The sequence below is a fragment of the Pyrgilauda ruficollis genome, unplaced genomic scaffold (genome assembly GCF_017590135.1).
Source record: "Pyrgilauda ruficollis isolate IOZ18807 unplaced genomic scaffold, ASM1759013v1 scaffold5, whole genome shotgun sequence".
Taxonomy (NCBI): Eukaryota; Metazoa; Chordata; class Aves; order Passeriformes; family Passeridae; genus Pyrgilauda; species Pyrgilauda ruficollis.
Genome location: NW_024526599.1, coordinates 2,407,166 through 2,429,017, shown reverse-complemented (window position 1 = coordinate 2,429,017; position 21,852 = coordinate 2,407,166). Strand labels below are relative to the sequence as shown.

The following is a 21,852-nucleotide window of genomic DNA, read 5'->3' as shown; positions in this document are numbered from 1 at the left end:
GGCTAGAATGTGTGCTGGCACAGCTATGTAAGCTAATGAAACAAAAATAATAAATTGCTGCTGTGCCTTTACAGTTTTCTCCAATTCCCTTGGAGAAAGGGAATTAAGACCCTTTTAATATTTCACAGGTCTCTGTGGAATATTAAAATCATACCATTTTCAGCACCAACTCATGGCAGCTTAACTCAGTTTAACTCCCTACATCTTTCTTTCTCTGTGGAATATTAAAATCTTACCATTTTCACCAACTCATGGCAGCTTAACTCAGTTTAACTCCCTACATCTTTCTTTCCCTGTGTTGTTCTGTTATCACAGAGTAAGGGTTCAACAAGGGCTATTAGAAGCAGCAGTGAAATGTCTCACTACAAATAGTTCATTAGTCCCTAAAAGAAAATCCTTCTCCTATGGATGTAAAAGCATCTCCTTTTTCCAACTGCAGTCAAAATAACAGGCAGGGTTTTTCAGGACTGGCATCTTAGGGACAAATGTCAAGAGAATTTAACAGCCTTTTGTCTAAAAGAGGAAGGAAAGTAACTGTTGGTGGAACATGTTAGCTGTTAAACAGCAGCTGAAAGTTCCTACAGGAAAGAATGAAATATGAGCAAATAGTGTCAGAATGTGGATGTGGACCATGTGATAAAAAGCAAGTCATACCTGGTTTAAACAAAATTCACAGAGAGGGAGAATTTTTAAGCATTAGGTCAGTGCATGCACAGGGGATTTTGGTGGTTTAATTCTCTCCCGTGGCACGTACCCTCTACAACAAATTTTGCATTGAAAGCATGACAAAAGCTTAGTGAAACTGAAGAAGCTGTGGGAAATCCCTGTGTTCTTAAAGGAATATAGATAAGGAAGGTGAAAAAAAGATCTTGCATAGCAAAGAAATATTTTTAATGTTTGTGATTTTGATGATCAATCCATTCCCTGAGCATAAATTTGTGATTTTGATGATCCGTTTATTCCCTAAGCATAAGTTTGTATTTTTGCAGATATGCACAAGAAACAATTCTTCTGTTTGGGAAATGTTACTTTCCTTCATTACTCCTCTGTATTTTTACCCTGATTTTGACTTCCATTTCTTCAAAACTGGCATTTTCCCATCTCCTTGTCAGAGAAGTTGCATACTACTACATGTTTAGGTATTGTTTTAGCTGCTTCTGAAAGAGGACAACCAATTTCAATAGCCACTCTTCTTGATCAGTACTTCACCTGATTATATTAAGTTGCAGTAAAAAAGGATAAAGAAAAGTGTATTATATGTAAATAATTGGAAAGTTCAAAGAACATGATTATCTTACAGACAATCATAGGTAGAACTCTCCCTTGTTTATGTAAGGGACATGCTGCTGAGAGATCTCATTTATTACATTACCTAAGGTCAGGCTCCTGCACTTACCTCCTAAAATGTCTTCTGGACTCCATCCACCCACATTCCTGATGGGAGCCCAGGGAATTTACCTGGCTAACTTAATCACCTGGAAAGCCGTCATCACAAAATGCCAATTAACTTATTTAATTGATTACACATGATTACAGTGTGTTCATTACTGCCACAACTGAGCTAAGGTAACATGTTAGGGAGTGGATACCCTCCTGATATCTTTTACACACTGACTTGCCCCCTGTAAGACTAATCCAGTGTCCTACTGTTTATTCAGTTTATTTCTAACTTCAGTTACTTTTACAGGATTACAAGATGTCAGCCAGCCTGTACAGTGCAATAGTTCAGTGTATCTCCAGCAAGTCCAACACACCCAAGATGCACTCAGCAGAAAAGGGAAAGAAAATAATAAAAATCAGATGGTCTTGGCCTCCCCTTTGGTTTTATACACCTACTTCTCCTTTATTTCAGATATTCTACCTCAAAAGACACAGTTGACTCAAAATATCAAAAGATGCAAGAACCAGGCACCAGTCTGTGTTAACAAGCTGCTTGCCAGCTGAGGAGTCATGCACACATCCATTATTACAAGCCTAAAAATAGCAAGCCTTTGAGAAGCTCTTAGAACAGCAAAATGTGGCATATTGATATAAAAGTAATTTGTGGATGAAAGAAAAAAGATGGTAAGAAGTTATTTCAAACAGATGGTTAAAGAAATAAAGCAATTTAATCCCAACTTCCAGAGGCAAATATTGCCATCATTATCAGTGATGTTAGAGCCAACTGCTCTATCTGGGGTCTCGCTGCGTTCCTTTCAGAATGTCCAGGCTCCCAGGCAGTGGGGTCTGCTCCAGATGAAAGCCACACAATTTCCTATCACTCCTTGCACACTCTCTAGGTGTTTTTCCTACCAATTTTCTATCTCTCCACAGCAAACCTTCCCAGACCAATTGTGTTCCTTACTGTTCAACACTTGGCACAGTAGAAGTCGGGTCCAGTTAGGCTCTCAATGAATCTGTTATGACAGCAAAGCATCAAATACCAGATGGTGGCTCATAGCTTCTTCCTTCTCCCTAACAGATGTGCAGGCCACTTCAGAGGCCCTGGCAGAACCAACTTGGCTGGCCTTACTGAAATGACACATTAGTGCTGGCAATCAGCGTGGAAACCTTAAATATGGTACAAACTGTGACTCCAGCACAGAGGAAAAAGGGTAAGAAAATGGTGAATACCTTGAAATTAGAACTCTGTAATCTCATCTAGCCTTTAAAATCAGGAGTCTAAAACTAAATACTGTGCACATCTTTCAGCTACACAGTGAGGTTCCTCATTTGTTGGCAGGTCTGGAATTTCACATGAATCTGTCACACAGGAGCACTAGGAGGAATTTGAAGAGCAAATGTGAGGTAAATAGCCCTGCCATATCTCACAGCATCATTTTCCACCTCCTTCTTTTAAGAAGGGCACAACCTCAGGATGACTATTTTGATGTGTGTACCATTTGCTGGGTGGAGGCTCCACACACTCCTTCTTGACTTCCAGAAGAGATGGTCTGTGATATTCTCTCCCTCCAAGCACATTCTCCTTTACAAGCAGAAAACTGCAGTTTAAGGAGTGCAGCTACACAAAACCCCCAGGCTGCAGTTATAGGATAGGACTTCTATATCCATTACCACAGGCAGAAAAGGATTCCCAGCCTGAAGAGAGACAAGACGAGCAGCTGAGAAATGGCTTCCTCAGATGCTGAACTGCACATGGAAGTCCCTCTAGATATGAGTCCCTGGTGTCCAGCCAAAGGGGGCAATACTAAAGACAACTGCATGTAATGGGTGGGAAGATTTTCTTTTAGGCAGCCTCCTTTTCCAGAGTAGCTCAATCTAAGAGCCTTTCTCTGAGTACACACTGCACTAGAGGCTCATGCAATAGAGCGTTTTTTAGCAGCACATTTTATGGCCTGAAAAGAAATGAAGTTCAACTGCTTATGCTCCAAAGCACTGGCAAAACACAGTTATCCCTCAGCTCAAACCCACTGTCACTTTAGCACAAGTGATAACCCAAGCTATCACTTTAGCACAAAACTGCAAGCTGCAGGCTATACTCATTAGACAGGTCAGCTCTCAGGTGTGATCCACTTCAGTCTGCAAAGCTGACCAGAAAGAAATCACAAAATTATGACAAAAGGCTACCACCACACCTGCAGAAGATAGCCCAGTTGTACAGTTTAAACACTTTCTACACCAGAAATGCATTATTTTGAAGACCCCAGCATGGCCATTTCCTGGTGTAATAAACACCTGATCAATCTCAGCTGGAAACACTGCACCCATCCCTGGGAACATGGAGGAGGCTTTCTAAAGGACACACTTTTTTTCAGGGGTATCAGGGTAGCAATGAGGTGTCTAGATAAGGTTTCTCACCCAACTAAAACAGTGCACAGACTACTGGAAAGGAGATGCTAAAAGGAGATGGCTCTCTGTGAAAGTAGAGCTCAACTTTTAATTACATTAGAGAGATATGGAAATATGTAACAAAAAAAAAATCTTACAAAAAGGACATTACTGGAATGGTCACTATTTTTTTTTTCCTTTGAAAAAAGGAAAGTTCCACAAGGAGTTCAGGTAATGATGACATGATACTAGAAGAGGAACATTTGTAATGTGTACTACTAGTTCTACTGTAACTGAAAACCATCAAGACACACTTACCTGTGCTAGAGACAAAATACTCTGTATTCAAGGAAACATAAAATCAGGAACACTGACACAACACTTTATTAACACTTGTCAGAGAACATGAGGAAGTCACACCATTGACTTCAGTAACTACTGAGAAATCAAATGAGCAAGAATTTACAAATTGTAATTTCCTACTAAAAGCAAATCAGCAGTAGTGATGGAAAGCAAACATTTTCACACATCTGATTTTATGCATCCTTGGTAGATTTCAAAGGTGCAGACACAACATGAAAATTATTTTTAGAGCCTTATAGCGGGATACATTTAGTTAACTTTTGCTACTTTCCCCCCTATAAGTGGACATGTTCCAACAATTTTCATTTTTTATTTTGGAATGCCATTGTGATTGGGTATCAGGAGACTTTGGGTTTATCTTATTTCCCAAATTACTTGAAAGAAAAAAAAAATGCAAAGAGTATCTATGTGTCACCTAAATGGAAAAACTAAATTATTACCAAGGTCATAATGATTTATTGCGGAAGTTTTAGTTTCACTTTTAAAGGAGAAAATAATAATAATGTTCTTTTCAAGGCAAAGAACAGTATTATCTGCTGAATGTCAATCAGTACTGGTTCTTTGTAGAGCATTTTGTCAGTCCAAAACATCAGTACAGCAGTAGTAACTGCTATTAATGCACATTGCAAGTATTCTATCTGATCAGAGCCATTACTTAGACCAGTCCATGCCCTGACTTCATTGAAAATTACAGTAATATTTTTTTTAGTCCTTAGTTAATCTATTCAATATCAAAATGTCAAATCCCTCTGATCAGCTCAGCACATACACTGTGATTGAACATCTGAAAGGACCTTCAGAGGTGCTTTGCACCTTCTTGTCATGTGCACAGGGTCACTAAAGAACATAAACACAAACCTTAGAATTCATTACCCAGCTGATGCCATCTAAGCTCAGCAATCAACTTACAAACTGTGTATGCAAGACAGGAGATCACTTGCCAAGATGACATTTACAGTCTAAGTAAACAAGCAGCACAGTCTAGATTTCCTAATGCATCAAGGCTCTTTGCAGGCTCTGATTGCTGATGCTTAATGCTCAGCCCACATGCATGCAAAGAAGCCATATGGTTGTGAGAAAACAAACCACTCTGCTTAAACCTGAAACCTGCATCCTAGGAATCAGAAAGGACTGGGTTAAATGGTGGATTGTGCTGTCCTCAACCATTCCTCCAGTTTCCTCCATCAGCATTGATGTACCTTTGTTGGAGCAATATGCACTCACTTTGCTTTGCTAAAGGGATGGAAAAACATGTTTGGAAGAAAGAAGTGAGGAGTAAACAAATGGAGACAAAAGATGAAGGCACTTGTAGAACCACTTAGAATTACTATGTTGCTAAAATACCCTTGTAATGTGAGGAAATTGGCTGTGAGTAGGTTTGCAGCTGCAAAGAGCCACAAAACCTCAACATGGTTTGAAGCGGTTTTGCTGAAGGGAAGCAGCTGTAGCAGCTGGCCTGGATTCTGAAATGTGTTTGGGAAAAAAACCCCAACAAAACAACAAAACTTCCCACATGTTCAAGAGGTACATATCTGCAGAGAACATCAGGAGAGCCTTAGAGAGCTCAACAGGCCCTGGATGAGAACCACACCTCTTCCCAGGAAGGAGTGATGAGTGCACAGGGACCCTCACTCAATTTGCTCTCTTATTTTCCCTGTGCAGCCTTTACCAGCTTTTGTTCTTTCCAAAGGTAGACAGGGTTAGAAAACTCTTAACACTCCTCTTTCCACCATGTGTATTTATCTGAGCAAGCCCAATAGGCCTGAATCCAGATACAACAAACTTTCTGGGCATCTCTGACTGTTACGAAATGTAGTGACTCAGCCAAGCTACATCAAAAAGAGAACATATTTTATTTGTTTACTGGAACTTAATAAACCAGGGCAGGAAAAAAAAGAAAGCGTCTGAAAGGACACATCCCCACATATCCTCATCTTAGAAAGCTTAGTCCTTCTCTCTGACCCCAGGCAGGTGTTTCTATCTGGCTTTCTGCCTCCCTGTACACTTTTGACTGTCTGTCTCCCTCCCCAGGCCCATAGCTCTGCACTTCAGACATTCCTAGTCACCTGTCCCATGATGCAATAGAATCAGAGGTATCAGTGCTTACTTACAACCAGCATTTCCCCACTTATGTTCCCATTGCCATGGTGAGCAGCAACAGAGCCTGAAATATAAGGTCAAAACATAGCCTAGATATCTCCCACAGGCCATATGGAATAATCGTTTTCTGAGGAAATTTCTGGCAAAAATTTGCACTTGCTCTCTGACCAAAAGCACACCTCAGCTCAGCAATCTGGACTACTAACTGAGCTGCTGAGACAGAGAACAATAAACATCCTTAAAAAGCTTGAACTCAGATTCCTCTGCAGAAACTGAAGAGGGTCTTGCCAGTTAGGTTATCAGTGTTACTTCTTTGATCTCTGTCAGCCTCACTGTGTTTCCTTCTACCATGTGGAAGTTCAGGGCCATGGCACATATCTGCACTGTTCGTCAAGAACCCCAACATCACTTCATAGGAATTGATTATTATCTTCCATCTTTCATTAGCTTTTCAGCCTACCCTTGCACAAATAATGTATGACAACATAGGTTGCATCTGAATATATTTGTGAAGACAAACTAGACCTCTTCCCCAGTTACTATTCCACTGAAAATCAAATGTTGGTCTGCATGTCTTGGATTACTCAGAGATAATGCAGTTAACATCACAATACAGTTATGTGAACTGTATCAAACTAATCAGACATCAAGACAGAGGAAAAAATAGGAGAAATCAAATGAACTCTGGAAGGAGACTTCAAGTCCAGACTGACAGGACTGCACATACTGAAATACCTGAGGAAAGATGAAAATTATTGTGCTAAGTACATCACAATTTAGGCCAGCCTAAGAGGGAGGCTGTCCACTTGGTGAAAACTTGGACCAAAGCAGATTTTCAGCATAAGAGACTGTGTTCTGCAGCCCAGTTTAGTATCCCCAGCTTGATGAATAATACACTGGGCAAGACAGAAGCTTTTCATTTCTGTGTTACCTCCTCTATCACCTCAGCCTTCTCTGGATTAATTTTAAAACAGCTATTTTGGAACTTGTGAAAACAAAGGCACCTCCATGTCAGTTTTAGCCTGGAAGACTGTCAAAAACTCAATTCTAGCTGCAGCTTATGTAGAATCAAATGCAGACTCAGGCCTTAATTTTGACATAGGTATCACAACACAAAGACCTCAGCTGTTTCTTCCTCTGTGAATTGCAACAGATCTTCTCTACTGATAAGTTTTCATGTCATAGTTGCATTCTGATCTGAAAAACAACAATGCAATTTAGAAATTCTTCTCCTCTACCTTGATACAATCTTGATGAATGCAAGTGAATTCATTTTAATCTGGATCACCAGCAAGATGAAAGAGGACAAAAATTAAAAAGAGATCAAAATTAGAAAAAATATGTAATATCCAATGAAAACAAATAAATATTTAGTAAGAAAATAGGTATAACTGAAGGGAAATTGCCCTTTGCAATATAAAAAGTTTGGCTCGGCTTTGTTGTTTCAGTCCTAAGAGATCTGAAAAGTTTGCCTTGAACTGCTACTGACCATACACATCTGTTTGATGAGAAAGACCAAAAGTTTAGTAGGAAGTATGTACCATAAGCTGAGAAGCAACAGCTCAGAAGTTGTATCATTCAGCAGGCAAAAATTCACTACAGCCTTCACATAGGAAAATAAGTCCCCTTTTGAAGAAAGCCCATGGATCAAAAACAAAAGGACACTGTAAGAAAGAGCAAAAGCTCTCAGTGCATTGAGGTGACCAGCGTGCAGCACATCAGAACTTTCCAAAACACTACTGCACTTTCTAGGTCATCACATGCAGGTTCCAATATCTTTCCAAAGGCAAAAAGTCTGGAAACCGGTCTGGAAGATAGTCCTGATCAATTCCTAGATGACAGATATATATGTCACTGTGTTATAGGACTGAACAACAGCATATGCAAGCCAAGTCTCCTTCCTGAAGTTAAGATGATCCCATGCAAGTCATTTCCCTGTCTTCTTCTTGGTATTTCCAGCTGTAGCAAAGACAATAATGATGATGCCCACCGTATTATGCATTTAGATAAGATGATGAAAATAAACAGAAGTGGATATGTACTTAAGATGAAATAACTTGCTGTGGCTTCTTCTCTTCACTGACTATCATGCAAGGAAGCTTAACAACATCTTGAACTGAGATGCGTCTGGAACTGGACAATCCAGATTCAACCCTAGCAGTGTAAGAGTTAGCATAATTATTAATACACTGAATACTACTTCTCCAAAAACCTCTAGCTGAAAGATCAGAATTCACCTCTAGATCAGAATATCACCTCTAGAAGGTGGGAGTTTTTCCCTCTCCACAGGTATGTTACCATAGATATTAATTGGAAAATGTCTATTTTCTTCAAATAGGAAGGAGAAAATGTGCCCAGACTGGAGATGCCCATGGCAGCTGCAGTGAGGAAACAAGAAACTAAAGAAGTCTAGACCAACATGAAAGCTTTTAACATGCCACTGTAAAGGTTCAAGTATCAGTTAGACAGAGCCTAACTGACTCTTTGACTTTAAGAATCAGATGATTTTATCTCCAGTCGCCTTAAGGATGGTGCATACTCAGCTAAGAGGAGTAATGGACACAATTTAACTCTCATTATTTGAATCCATAGATTTTTTAAATTTCTATTTTTTTGAAAGACAATATAAAAGAGAAAACACAACTCCTAAAAGAAACAGCAGAAAAGTCTTACTGAGCAATCATATAATCATAGAACACCAGGTTGAAAGAGGACCTCAGGACAATTTTGCAGTGGCACTCCCAAGGCAATGCTCACCTCACCTGTGCCATTCTTCCATCATGAAATCATGCCCACAAGCTTGTAATCCAGCCCAAGGACTCCAAAGAAAAATGTAGTTGTCAGCTGTACCTGATGTTCATCTAATAACAGTCCCCAGCAGCAAGAAATTGACACAGCACAGCTATTTATGACACCAGCACTCTGATCTGCCTCACCCACACCTTCTCTCTTTCCTTGGTAACTCTGGAAAAGAGCTTACCCTTCTCTTGGACTCCCTTTGATAGCAAGGGATATCCATTTGGCTCTTCTCAATGGAAGGAAATCCTCATGGATCTAAGGTACCTGTGACAGCCAAGGCTTACCTATTCCCTCTGGTTGTTTGAGCACATTAATCAGCCCAGATGAAGATTACAATGGATGCAAGGACTCCCTGATGACTTTACCCCCAAAGCCAAATCTCTCCTTTGCCACTTTATAAAAGTTGAAATATTTATGTGGGAATGTACCAATATCAAAATTCTATGTATGATTTTTTAACTCTAGGATGGAACTTCAGAGGGAAACTAAAGAAATACACTTAATCTGCTCTGTGAGTACCAGCACTTCTGTAAAGCAAATACAGCAACGGTGAAGGATGCAACATCTTTGAAACTCAGTCTCATGCAGCATAAATACAGTCCCCTGATTCATCCATCCTCCTTTCTGCCTCCTCTAACTGACTACATTTGAATCATGCATATGAGAAAAAACAACAGAACAGTACCGTTAGCTGCACTACAGGTCGCAGAAGCACAAATGGCATGGAACATCTAAGCCTTTTAATAATGGTGCTCTTCTCCCCTGCAGATCACCTGGCACGCACAGTTCAGCTCTCTGAAAAAATAATGCAGTCACTCCCTGATTAAATTACTCCTGGAGTGGAAAAGACATTGAGCAGCCTGCCTGTTTCAATTGGCTGTGTAGTGACTGAGCTCCATGAATATGGAAATAATTAGAAATCCTAGACCAATATAGAGGAGGACAAGGAATATGTGACCCACATAAAGGGCATGCTGGAGTTGCATGAAAGTGAAATCATAGTGTAATATTAAACAAGTGAAAAATCCTTGATATCGGTGATGGAGGTTAGAAAACAAATGAAGAGTATTTCAGTAAAATGCCAGAGGGTTCCAGCTGAGATACAAAGCCTTTTCAAATGCATTTTACAGGCTCTTTTCTCCTAGGAAAGAGGTAAAATTGAGACTTTATTTTGAATCCTAATTCATAACTCTAATCCACACCTTTGTGTCTGTTTTGCTCTTGATGTTTAATAGGTTTACAAGATTACTACGTAGCTGCCAGACAAGTTTTTTTACTTGGGCTCTGAAGCTTTGACCTTAGTAGTAGTTAATAGCTCAAAAGATTCTAATCAGAGTATGAGAAATGTAAAAGTACCCTAGGAAAACCAAAAAGCTTTACCACCAGATGAGCCTATTTTCACCAACTCAAGCAGATGAACTGCTTGAAAGAAAGTAAGAAAATTACGCCCCTGAATTTACTGGAAAAATTCTGTCACATACATCTGTAAAATCACAAAAAAAAGCTTTCATTTTCCTTGGATGTGGTTCACTTGCCTACCTGTGCTGAGCAGGAAGAACCAGCACTCCAGTATAAGAGGTGCTTTGATGAAATTGAAGTGCTCTGCTTCCCACATACTCCCGGAGTACATGGCACATCCAGGCGCCCCATATAGCTCCGTCTCTCCTGCCACTCCCTGGAATTGCTGGCAAACAAGGTATGTAACAGCAACCTTCTTCAGCTTCTTCTACCTGGCTCTCATAGCAAAAGGCAGATCCAATAGCAAGGAAGAGAAATGAAGTCTAAACCATACTGGACAAACATCCATGCCCATTGAATTCTAAAGTTTTTGTCCCCATTTGAAAACTAGGATCACCAATTCATAACAATACTTTTAAGGGGTTCTGAGATGTGTTCTCGAAACAGTTTTGCAGGTACCTTACATTTGCAAAGATCTAGTTTTTTAGTGTAGTTAGTTCCTAAGGATTTTAGAGTGAAGCTTTATTTTCCTTTCTCTAATGCTAAAAATTTTCCTTTCATTCCTTTAACATTACATAAGTGCTTTTCGTTTCCTGAACAATTTTCAGAGAAAGCCGCTATATTTTTGGAATAGCTTATTAATTCATAAATTTATATACATGGTTCAATTAAGCATCAGAAAACTTCCCCACTGACTTTTATCTCATAAATCACCTTAAATCATCCTGTAAATTGAAAGGTCAGTGGCACATTTTCTATCTCTGTGGCTCAAAAAAATCTCTGTATCAATTTTTAAGCTAGTAACTACTACTTTCACAGTAAGTTCCTTAATCTAAAATATTTCTGTTTAAATTTTCTAGGATTAGAGACAACATTATGATGTGTTATATATTCCCTTCAGACAGTTTTTTTACTTAATAGCAGTATGATGAGAAAAAAGCAGCGCAGATAACATGATTCACTATGCACACCACTGTATATTTTGCTAATAGCTTTTTACAAGTTTTCCCAAAGTTTATTTTAAATCTCTTCCCCAAAATCTAAAGGCTACACCTTCTCACAAATAAAATAATACAAAGTTTCCTGTGCAAAGTGTGTTTCAAAACTGTTACCTCTATTTTCAGACTATTCTAACTAAAGAGGAATGTTTTTCTAAAATACTGGCTCCACATTAAAAGCACACCCGGGAGAGACTATTTGATGTAAAGCTCCTCCTTTCCAAATCAATACAACTCAAAGTTTCTCTCTGTGAAGAAAGTCGGTATGTACATGGTCATTGTAAATGTAAATGAAAATATCAGTTGTAGTATACATGAATGCAAAGAACCCAAATATACACACACTCTGGTCTGGGCAAGCTGAAATCTAACTGTCCTGTGAGGGGTTGGGTGACTGGCTACAAAAACTAAAAAATAAAAAATTAACCTAATGCACCCTTCAAAACTGGAAGCCACTTGGTTCACTGAGTGATTACCATTGATCCCTGGCACATGTAGCTCTGTCTAACTCTGTTATGATCATGGCCAGCACTTTCATAACTACCTTCTATTAAATCAATTCATAGGGGAAAATGCTGGAGAAAAAAAAAATCTTAAAATTATACAAGTATTAAAATCCCACTTTTAAGACTGAAACATTCTGCCCTCTCAGATGTAAGTTGAAGTACCACCTTGGTAACAGGAATGGCAACACAGGTGACACAGCATCTCCTTACTTTTCACATTCACATCCCAGCAAAAGACGTAAGTGCAACACAAACCACTGACCATCAGTACTGGTCTGGGTAACATGAAACTCTCTGAAGCTCTCTGCCTTGGTGCATGTGCCTGGGAGGCCTTTGGATATTCAATCACTCCTGTGGTTTGAACATTTTGGCCTGTAATTCTTTATTAAGCCAACTTTCAACACAAATTATCTCTTAGTAAACCAGGTAGAGTTACAGATTGCTCAACTAGTTTGAAAACTAAGTGATTCTAATTTCTAAATATGGCTATACAATAAACCATAATCTAGTAGGCAAAACTCTGACCCTAAATGCAGGACATATAAGTCCAGATTTTGGTTCTGCCACTGGCCCACTGGCAAGATTCCATGTGAGTCTTTTCACCATACACAAAACAGGAACAATAAGAGAATTGTCTCAAAATCTGAGCTACGTTATAAGTAGATGATTAATAGATATATTGGGCTGCAGACTTTTGGCTTTGGAAATCTTGATCCAGTTTCTTATCCTGGAAAGGAAGCTGGGATTATTCAATTTAAGAACTGTCAACTATTTATAGAGTCAGCTACAAAAAAAAAAATTCTTTTAAGAAATATCAAGCCAGAAACCTCTTGCTGCCTCAACCATCTCCAGTAAAAACAATTCCCAGGGGCATCTACATACTGTTCCAAGGTTGCTGGAGTGCATATTGTTCCATGTCTTCTTGCCAGTAAATTGCCAAACCACTGTTAGACACACAATAAAGAGGAAAAAGGAAAAAAACAGTTCTGAGGATTTAACTTCAGTAGAGTTTCTATCACTGTTCTCTTACTTTAGGAGGATGGTGCTCACGTCCAAGTGACTGAGTAACATTTCTCTGTTATCAAGGCAATGCAACTCGATCTAGTGGAAGATGTCCTTGCCTATGGCAGGGGCGTTGGAACTAGAGGATCCTTAAACAATGTTCTGTGCTAATGTACTCTTAAGACCATTCCCATTGGCATGGAACTGGGCTAGCATAGTACAGTTTAGCCTAAAACACATAAACCTGTTGGTGATGAACCTGAAAACAGAGTCCAGAAATGTAACTACTCTAAAACTGAAGTACCTTAACAAAACCAAGAAAACACACAGCTCTCTGCTATCCTCTGACAATCAACTTTCTGTCTCCATGTCAGAAGAAAGACAGAGCTCTGCATAACATAGAATGTGTTAATTTACTCATTGGTAGAGAATACAGCTCACCATGAAGACATTTTTTCTGAAAACTAAGTCCCAAAGGGAGGTGAAGACATTTACTCCTATTTTGACTAACCAGTCAAGTATAAGAATGTAACATCTACACTTATAAAGATATCTGTGAGTCTTTAACAAGGAAACCATTAAGGACAATGATGACATCTTATCCGGGTAGACACAAACAGCTGGGGATGAAAGATTAACACTGAACTGTCTGAAAACTTTTGTTGCACAACTGAATAAAAAATAAGAGTTCCTTCAAGAATCAGAAAATGGCCTGAGGTGTGCTGGTGCGGACAAAGACGTGGTGTGACAGAGCTTTCTCTCACCAGAGGGTAACTAACTGATGGAGGCTTGTGAGCAGATTTCTCCAGTAGATGTGACCTGAAAGGTAAGCTACATGCAAACAAAAAAAATTTTGTCAGAAGAGGATCAAGTCAGCAGGACAGGGTGAAAGAAAATAGAAGTTAGGTGTAAATAGAATCAGCAATTTTGCTTTATGTTTTTTGTCCATATCTTTCATAAGTGTTTCTAAGTGCATTGCTGATTTAAACTGTTACAAACAAAAGTTCATAGCGCATTTCCACTTAACCCTCTTGACTTGTGCACGGTTTAGACTAACTAGCCTTTCCTTGGCAAGACACAGACCAGGTCACAGGGGTAAGAAAAGAAGCACTCAGTTAACCAGGTAACAGGAACCCAGTTTGGGGCATGCAAGGAGAAATATAGCAAGCTATGAGCTCTGCTACATTGACTAGGTAGAAAGCTGACACCACAAATATCAGGGGAAAAAATGAACACCTTCCAATAATTCTTGGGAAGCAAGAAGGATCAAATCCATTAAGATGCTGCATCAACTTCAAAGATCCCAAAGAACACACCAAGCCACCCACATCACTTATCCTCCTTCCCCATTCATGTTTTCTTTCAAGGTAATGTCCATAGAAATGCCAGCACATCATGGTAGGAATCTAATAAGATTTGAAAAGAAGTGCTGGCTACCTCACAAACCAGAGATCAGAAGGGAAGGGGGGCAGCCCAATACACCCTCTGCCAGGGATGGTGAATCAGAGATCCTATCTATTTTGTTCAGAATACATGTTCTATAAAGACTGCATTCATTTGTTATACTGCTTAATTTAAAGTTTTTTAAGGAACATTCCACTTGAGATAACTTTAGGAATAGGGAATAAAGGAGATTTTTTTTTTTTTTACAGTAGAAAACTGGTTGCAGACATAAAGTGGGTATTTGCACTGTGACAGGATATGGATTTCTAACTCCAAAAATAAGATGACAGAAATTAATAAGATTTGGTGTAATGTTGATTAAAGAAAGTTAAGCCTCAATGGGTTTTAAAACATCTTAGAATTAATTTATTCATTTGAGTATTGTAAATGCTTACAGTGGTAAATATTTTTGTTCTATAAAGCAACAATAGTTTACTGTAATTTTTAAACTCTGCCCTCTATCATTCCTTACCCCATCACAAGTAAAAAAAACTTCTTGACAAACTGTTAAAGGACATTTCTGAATGGAGCTAACACTAGATGGAATTCAAACAGCAAACAGCTTCAGAGATGCGAGGAGCCAAACAAGATAGATTTAAAATATTTTGCTACATCGAAAGTGTTTCTGGACATGCAGTACAGCATGTCTGCCTTAAAAGATGCAGACTCCCCTTGTAAGAGATGCCCCAAATATTCAGATTGATTGATTTAAATAATGAGAAAACTATAGAAAGCATGAGCAAAAAGCTTGAATTATAAAAACTGTAATCTTTATACAGAAAAGAAAAATTAACATCTCTTGAATGGCAAGCTCTTAAATTGCTTGAAAAGAAATATGAAAAAGAAATAGTATTTTTAATTCTCCATGCACTAATCATAACTCACCAATATTTGTTTCCCACACAAATCTATTTTCAATGCAGTTGCACTGGGCAATGTTGCAGTGACACCTTTACAGCTATTCTGATGCTCATAAATAATGATTCAACCTTTTAAAGCTATATACTTCCTGTAAGAAGCAACAGTAGACAAGGAAGTAAACAGCTTGATATGAATAACTATTTTATTTGGACTGCTCTTAAAAAAGAATACACAAAAAGCACATTGTATATGTTTTACAACAATTCTACTCAAGTTAAACATTACCATAAAAGTAATTCTCTAACAAGGAAAGTGATTCACAGTGGAAACAATCTGAAACTCAGTTTTACAAAGTTTGCATAAGAACTGCCCACCCAGGTCAAGAAATCCACTCACTCCCACGCAATGTCATAAGGATAGAGGACAAAACCAAAGCAATTACCAAAAATTATCTTTCATTGATCAAGAGAACACAAGCTAATAGGAACATGCAGATATGTAGTAGATATTGTTGAAATAAAAATACAGGATTTTAGGTCTCACATAGACAAGGAACAGTTTTGTGACAAGTATAAACACATATTATCAATAAGAAAAACAAATAGCAACAGGATAATCTTAGCAATTATAAAGAAAAATACTGCATCTACTTCATAGTTTAATTTCAGAGACATGGATAGAAAATTGCCTTACCTCAAATACAGCTTGAAGAGAGACATTAACAATATGCCTACATCCTTTCTTAGTTCCCTTGATAGCAATCTAAGAAGAGATACAAAATAGCAAATAACTATCTTTCCTTCACACAGCATGTGCCCAGGAATAACACGCTTCCCAGTAAAGTGTGCAGAAAAGAAATAAACAATTAAAACTCAAAAAGACAATCCTTGCAAAATAAAAAGACAAGAACTTTTTTATATTTTAAATTCACAGTATGATTTATTACATTTTAAGGGAGTAGAGACATTCAGCAATTAGATAATATAGACTTAACTGTGATATTACCTCAATTCTCACTAAAATATTAATTCAGTACATTTGTCTACAAAAGGAAGATTGTAAATTCATCCACACAGAACTCGGACACTGGAGACATAAAAAGATTCCTATTCCAGTAGTAGGCACACATGGGCTCACACGATACAACCTTATTAACTTGCTGTTTCCTCCCAAACGACAGTGCTTACTAAAGCGACACTCAAATGTTAAATGCTTTGGTCAAGAGTTCAGTCACTGACCTGCAATGAAAGCCTTATGTTCAGCTCCAACATTTTCTAACAGCAAACAAGGAAAAAAAAAATGGTTTCACGGAAAGAACTGTTAAAAAAGAAAATCCTCACATAAGCTTTCCCCGAGGGGGAAGAAATATCCACAAGCTTTAAATTGGCCAGGCGGATTTAAGAGGAAGCAAAAAAAAAAAAAAAAAAAGGCAGCTCTTTCTGTTGCGTCAAAGAGCCCACTGTGCAATAGGAACAGTGAACAGAGTTGCTAAACTGGCAAGCTTTTGCTGAAGACAGCTTTTCAATATGCTCTCAGCATCGTCTCCCAGGGCTGGCTGGAGACAGTCCCACTCCGCTTATATGGGCTCTACTCCTTCAAGAGGCAATCGCTCTTAAGGACAGTTTCTATAAACATACTGTTCTCCTGCCTTGGCTGCACATGATGAGGGCAATTGCACACGTACACACACCTGCATTCAGAGAGCAGACCTGCATGCACTTGGGGAAAATGCAGGCACACTCAAACTAGCCATCATTACCTTGGCTTAAGAGCAGGATGCTATTGATGACTGACTGCTTGCTAAAACTCCCTTCCCCACTTAGAGCATTCGGTGTGCTGTTAGAAAGCAATCCTGAAATGCACAGTACTTAGAGAGGAAACCTCTAATGCAATTCCACTGGGACGTTGTAGCCCCAGCAGCGCTCTCTGACTAAAGGAAATCAGTAGTCACATGCTGCTGCCTAGCTTTGTGTGTAGTGCAGAGAGCTCAGAGAGCCACCAGAGACTGCAGCTACGTGAGTGAACCGTCCTCCCCGGGAATGACGGCTCCATCACTGAGGACATCTTTAGGGGCTGAACCCGTGTACATAAGGTGAACAGAATAAGGATATCAAGCAACCTGGTTAAATATTAGCAAAGCCACACTCATCACCACATACAGGAAACTGCCACACAGATCTCTGCAGATGTGGACAGCACCCTGCATTCCTTTCACAAGCCATGGAGACCTAAGCAAAGGCATTCAGAGCACAGTTCAACCTACTCCAACCTGCATCTGGTCCGCTGAGCTGCCTCCTGGGCTTCACTGCCTACAAACGGAACCCATGATGGCTTTCCCAAAAAGAGGTTGCAGACAGCAACGTTTTTAGAGATGAGTGCCACTCCAAATGACAAGGTGATGAATGCCTGCAACATGTGTGCAGAAAGAACTTGCAAGAAAGAATGGCACTGGTAAGGGACAGGAATAGAAAAGGGAAAATACAAACTGTGGAATGCACTCTTCAATGTGACTGCAGAATTAAAAGTGAGGACAAACATATGCAGCTGGTTAATTTAGGATTTCTCTTCTATTTATATATCTTTCGGAGTTGCCACAGGGACATAATGAGCCTGAATATGTGGGAAGGCAGCAGAAGGAAATGAAGTATATGCAGGAGTTAAATTCTCTCTATTTGTGTTCTTTCTCTACTTAGTGAACTTCTATATGGAAAAATTACTGGTTTAACAGCTTCTCTTGAAATCCTTCCAGGTGAAAATGAATTTCTCTCCTAAAAAGTGTTTCCATAAATGACAGCCTAAGTTTCTGCAAAAAGTACCTTCAACTTAGAAGTGAAATACAGCATTTTCTAAGCTTTTAGCCCCATAAATTTACTGCAAGGTCCTATTTGTGCACCAAGTAGTGTGCTGCTTTATTGTGTTCTCATAACACCAGACAACTCACTGTGTCCAAAGCCCCAGCTGCAGTGTCACTGGAGTCATAGGGGCATAGATTTGGTCACACGAGAGTAGAGAGATTAATAATTCTATCTGTGCTGTGTGGAAGATAATTACAATCTGGTTCAGTTCCCCAGATCTAAAAGCTAGGCAGGTATTTTAACACATCCCACAATAATAGTACCTGCTCGTAAAATTACCTAAACCTTTCCCACTATAAATCCAGACTCCACACCACTCATCAATGTCAAAAGGAAGGAAACTGGTAATATTTGCTCTTTTCTTGAAATTGATTTTCTGCTTATCTTAGTATAATAAAGGTAGATTAATTTGCATGTTGAGCAGGTGGCTGGAGCAGATGATGTCCTGATGTCCCTTTCAACCTAAACTATTTTGATTCTGTGAAAATGAGGTCAATTATTAAAAGCTGCCTTAGGCTATTACAGAAATTAAGTGGACTGTGGCCAACTTCAGTGTTTTGAAGCCGTAATTTGGATTCAAGTGTCAACTGCAGTTTCAGAGTCAAAGATCTCCATTATGTCACTTTGGGAGAAGCTACCAGGTCTGCTGAAAAACAAAACATAAGCATTTGTAATGATATTGCCATCTATGAGGTCATTAATGGATATCACTTTATGGAGAGGGCTGTATTGGTTCCCACACATCCCATGCTGTTCTACTCCTGGGTTCCCAATCTCCTTTTTTTGTTTTCCTTCTTATCCATCACCCAGTCTTTTCCTTCTTATCCATCACCCAGTCATCCAATCTCTATTTAGTGTCCTTCAGCTGCAAGAGACAAAGAAGACACTGAGAATTCTGAGTGACTGAAAGCCCAGACAACTCATGTCAGCTGTAGAAATTCCTCTGCACAAAGCAAAGGACACAGAATTGACAAAAAAATCTACAAAATAACAAAACCCTAGTTTTGTTATGCATGATCCCTAGTTTTTCTGTAGACTCCACCACACTGCTAGCTCAACACAGACTGTCTTCTCCAAGGCCTCACTCAGAAGATGTTAAGAAGATGACCCCTTTCAAATCTTTTCAGTATTATACAAAGCTTTAGCTTCCTTGTTACCCATGCCAGACATCAATTCCTGCTCCCCAGGCCTAAGGAGTGTCTATCAATTCAAGCCCTCACCACTCAGCACAGCAGTTATCCCAACATTTGCACTGCCACATCATAGACCACTTTATTCCATACCTAAGACCCAACCTACATACACTTAGGGCTTGTTGTAAATTCTCCAGTCCTGTGTAAGTGACAGCAGCCTGAGGCAGCAAGCCAGGAAATCCAACAGAGAACGAATGCTAGCTGCTGGGATTATACTGATCCAGAAATGTGGAAGGTGGAGAATGACATTCAGAGCCCTTTGCTGCTGCCAAATGCCAACCTAACACCTTTCAAACACTCTTCTGGCTCATGAAGACCCGCTTTTGTGGTGCAGAAGGAATTTGAAGCACTACCACCAAGGTCTACAATATGGCCTTTGCACACATCATGTATCTGTCCCTGCGCTGCAGCAGCTACACTGCCTGAATTATCTCTGTTACTCACAGGCCTTCCTCAAGAAATGGGACAATCTTCCCAGGGAAAAATCATCCTTTGCCACTGCCTTGAGGTCAGTACTGCCTCCTTCCTGCTATAGAAGGTTACAAAGCCTCTTCCTGAAAAACAAGGCTCATGTAGGCATTTCAGCTGAGTCCTGCATTCCTGCAGGAAGGAGGCTGAGTGCACTTCCAATTGTCTGGCTAAAACGGTGAGATTCAGCATGTGCTGCACTGTGGAAATCCAAACAGCACAATCTGGGCAAGAACTCAGGAATGCCACTGTAAGTGCAGAGGAAGCTTCAGACCCTGCAGGTGTAGCCCAACCCCACCACCACCAACATGCTGGGCTCCTGGAATGGGAGAGGAGCATGCAGTGCCACGGGTATATCAGTAGTTCAAGTTTGGAACAGCAGTGGCTCTAAAGTGTCGGCCCGGCTAAAAACCAAGCTTATGTTCCAAGTACCTTCAAATACTAGTCCTGTGTCACCTGTTGCAGACACAGTGCCCATATTCTGAAGAACCACGGTGCTCCTCTTCCTCCCATCCACAAATGAAACACCAGTAGTGTTTCCTGCTTGCTCAGTGGAATCACTTGCCCCAATCCCCTGCAAGTCTGATCCTGCTGCCTCTCTTGTGTCCATGTGAGGATCACAGAGCAAACAGTTTTGCCTCCTAAGTCCAGGGGTTGGGCAGCCTTAATGTAAGTCCTTTATTGGGTTTAAACTCTTTCCAAGCTCCAAGCACCTTTGTCTATGTGCCCTTCAGACTCCTTCTCTTCTGTCAAGTTATGCTGCTTGTACCATACAAAAGTGGACACCCTACTTTTCCTTGCCTGGAAGGGCTGAGTGGACTGGTAAACACATGAAGCATTAGGAATGCAGAAGCAAGGATTCAACAAATCTTGGCAAGAGACAGCAGTACTTAATTTGAAAAAAAAAAAAACCAAAACAAAACAAAAAACAACCCCAGATTATGTACAGTTTTCAAAGAAAAAAAATCCAGTGTCCAGAGGACACACAGGCACACACACAAGGAAAAATAAAAGATAAAAGGGTGTTTCTAATTTATTGGAAGTATTCCCCCTTGCCTAGAGGATTAAATACAGCAGCACCTTGCTTTCAGGACACCTTGTGAAACTGGTTCAAAAACTGCCATCTCCTTGTGTAGCTGATGTCTTAGGGGTGATTCTGCACCAGCAATTTTTCAGGGCTCTCCTCACACACCCATTCATTTTCAGAAGTAACTTTTAGTAATCCCCTGCCCACCCATTTCACTCTAGCAGCATCCTGATTCTGGCATCACAAGCAGCATAGGGGGAACCCCAACTAGCCAATCAGCTCTTGCTGAGCAGTTTCTGAAGAGACAGAATACACAAATTTATTACCATATTCAGTCCCACAATGAAAAACTAATAAATTATTATTATTCAATCAAATTTGGCTATATACATCTGCACAGGCACATAGGCAAGAGCTCTGGGTAGACCTACACACTGGCCAGTGATTAACATTGCTGCACTTGCAGGGGACTGCAGGGCTGTGAAGCCCTTTTTAGGAACCTGTGCCATCCTACAGCAGTTTGCAGTTTGATAGCAAGAGCAGGAGAAGAGGAGGCACCTGCTTTATGAGGGACTGACTTTCTGCTGTGCCTCTGTCACCTCTCTGTGGCGACAAATGGCCACAGTCACCTCAGCAGGAAAGCAAGGACCTTGCCTTTTACCTGTAAGAGAGGTTACAAGTCTCTTAAAACTGTTTGCGGAAAGGATTATTGCATTAGCTCTTAGATGTGTAATTTATGGATTTGATCAGTGGAAGTCCCCAAGTGCAAAGTCTGTAAGGTCTGTCGCAACATCAGAAAGGAAGAGCCTACTTGAAAGGAGCGAAGAAGAAAGTGACACGGAAGAAACAGAGAATTCCTACTAAGTAACATAAAGGGTTATTCTTGTAATCAAGCGTCCTAATATTAAAATCTAATTATAAGAAGCAAGACTGTGTTCCAAGCTGCTGAAAGGTGGATGCACATCTGCGGTGAAAGGTCCTGCCTGGTGACCTTAGTAGTGGACTGTAAGA

At 39.8% G+C, this 21,852-nt stretch overlaps 1 protein-coding gene across 1 annotated transcript in view; it reads right to left on the bottom strand.

The window, feature by feature from the left end:
* Positions 1-16,599, bottom strand: part of CSGALNACT1 (chondroitin sulfate N-acetylgalactosaminyltransferase 1) — a 40,902-nt gene extending 24,303 nt beyond the window's left edge. Inside the window, exons 1-2 of the mRNA XM_041479924.1 lie at positions 16,537-16,599; positions 15,992-16,060 (exon numbers count right to left, since the gene is read on the bottom strand). The gene's annotated coding sequence lies outside the window, so the exon portion shown is untranslated. The remainder of the gene's footprint in view (positions 1-15,991; positions 16,061-16,536) is intronic.
* Between the last annotated feature and the right edge of the window lie 5,253 nt (positions 16,600-21,852).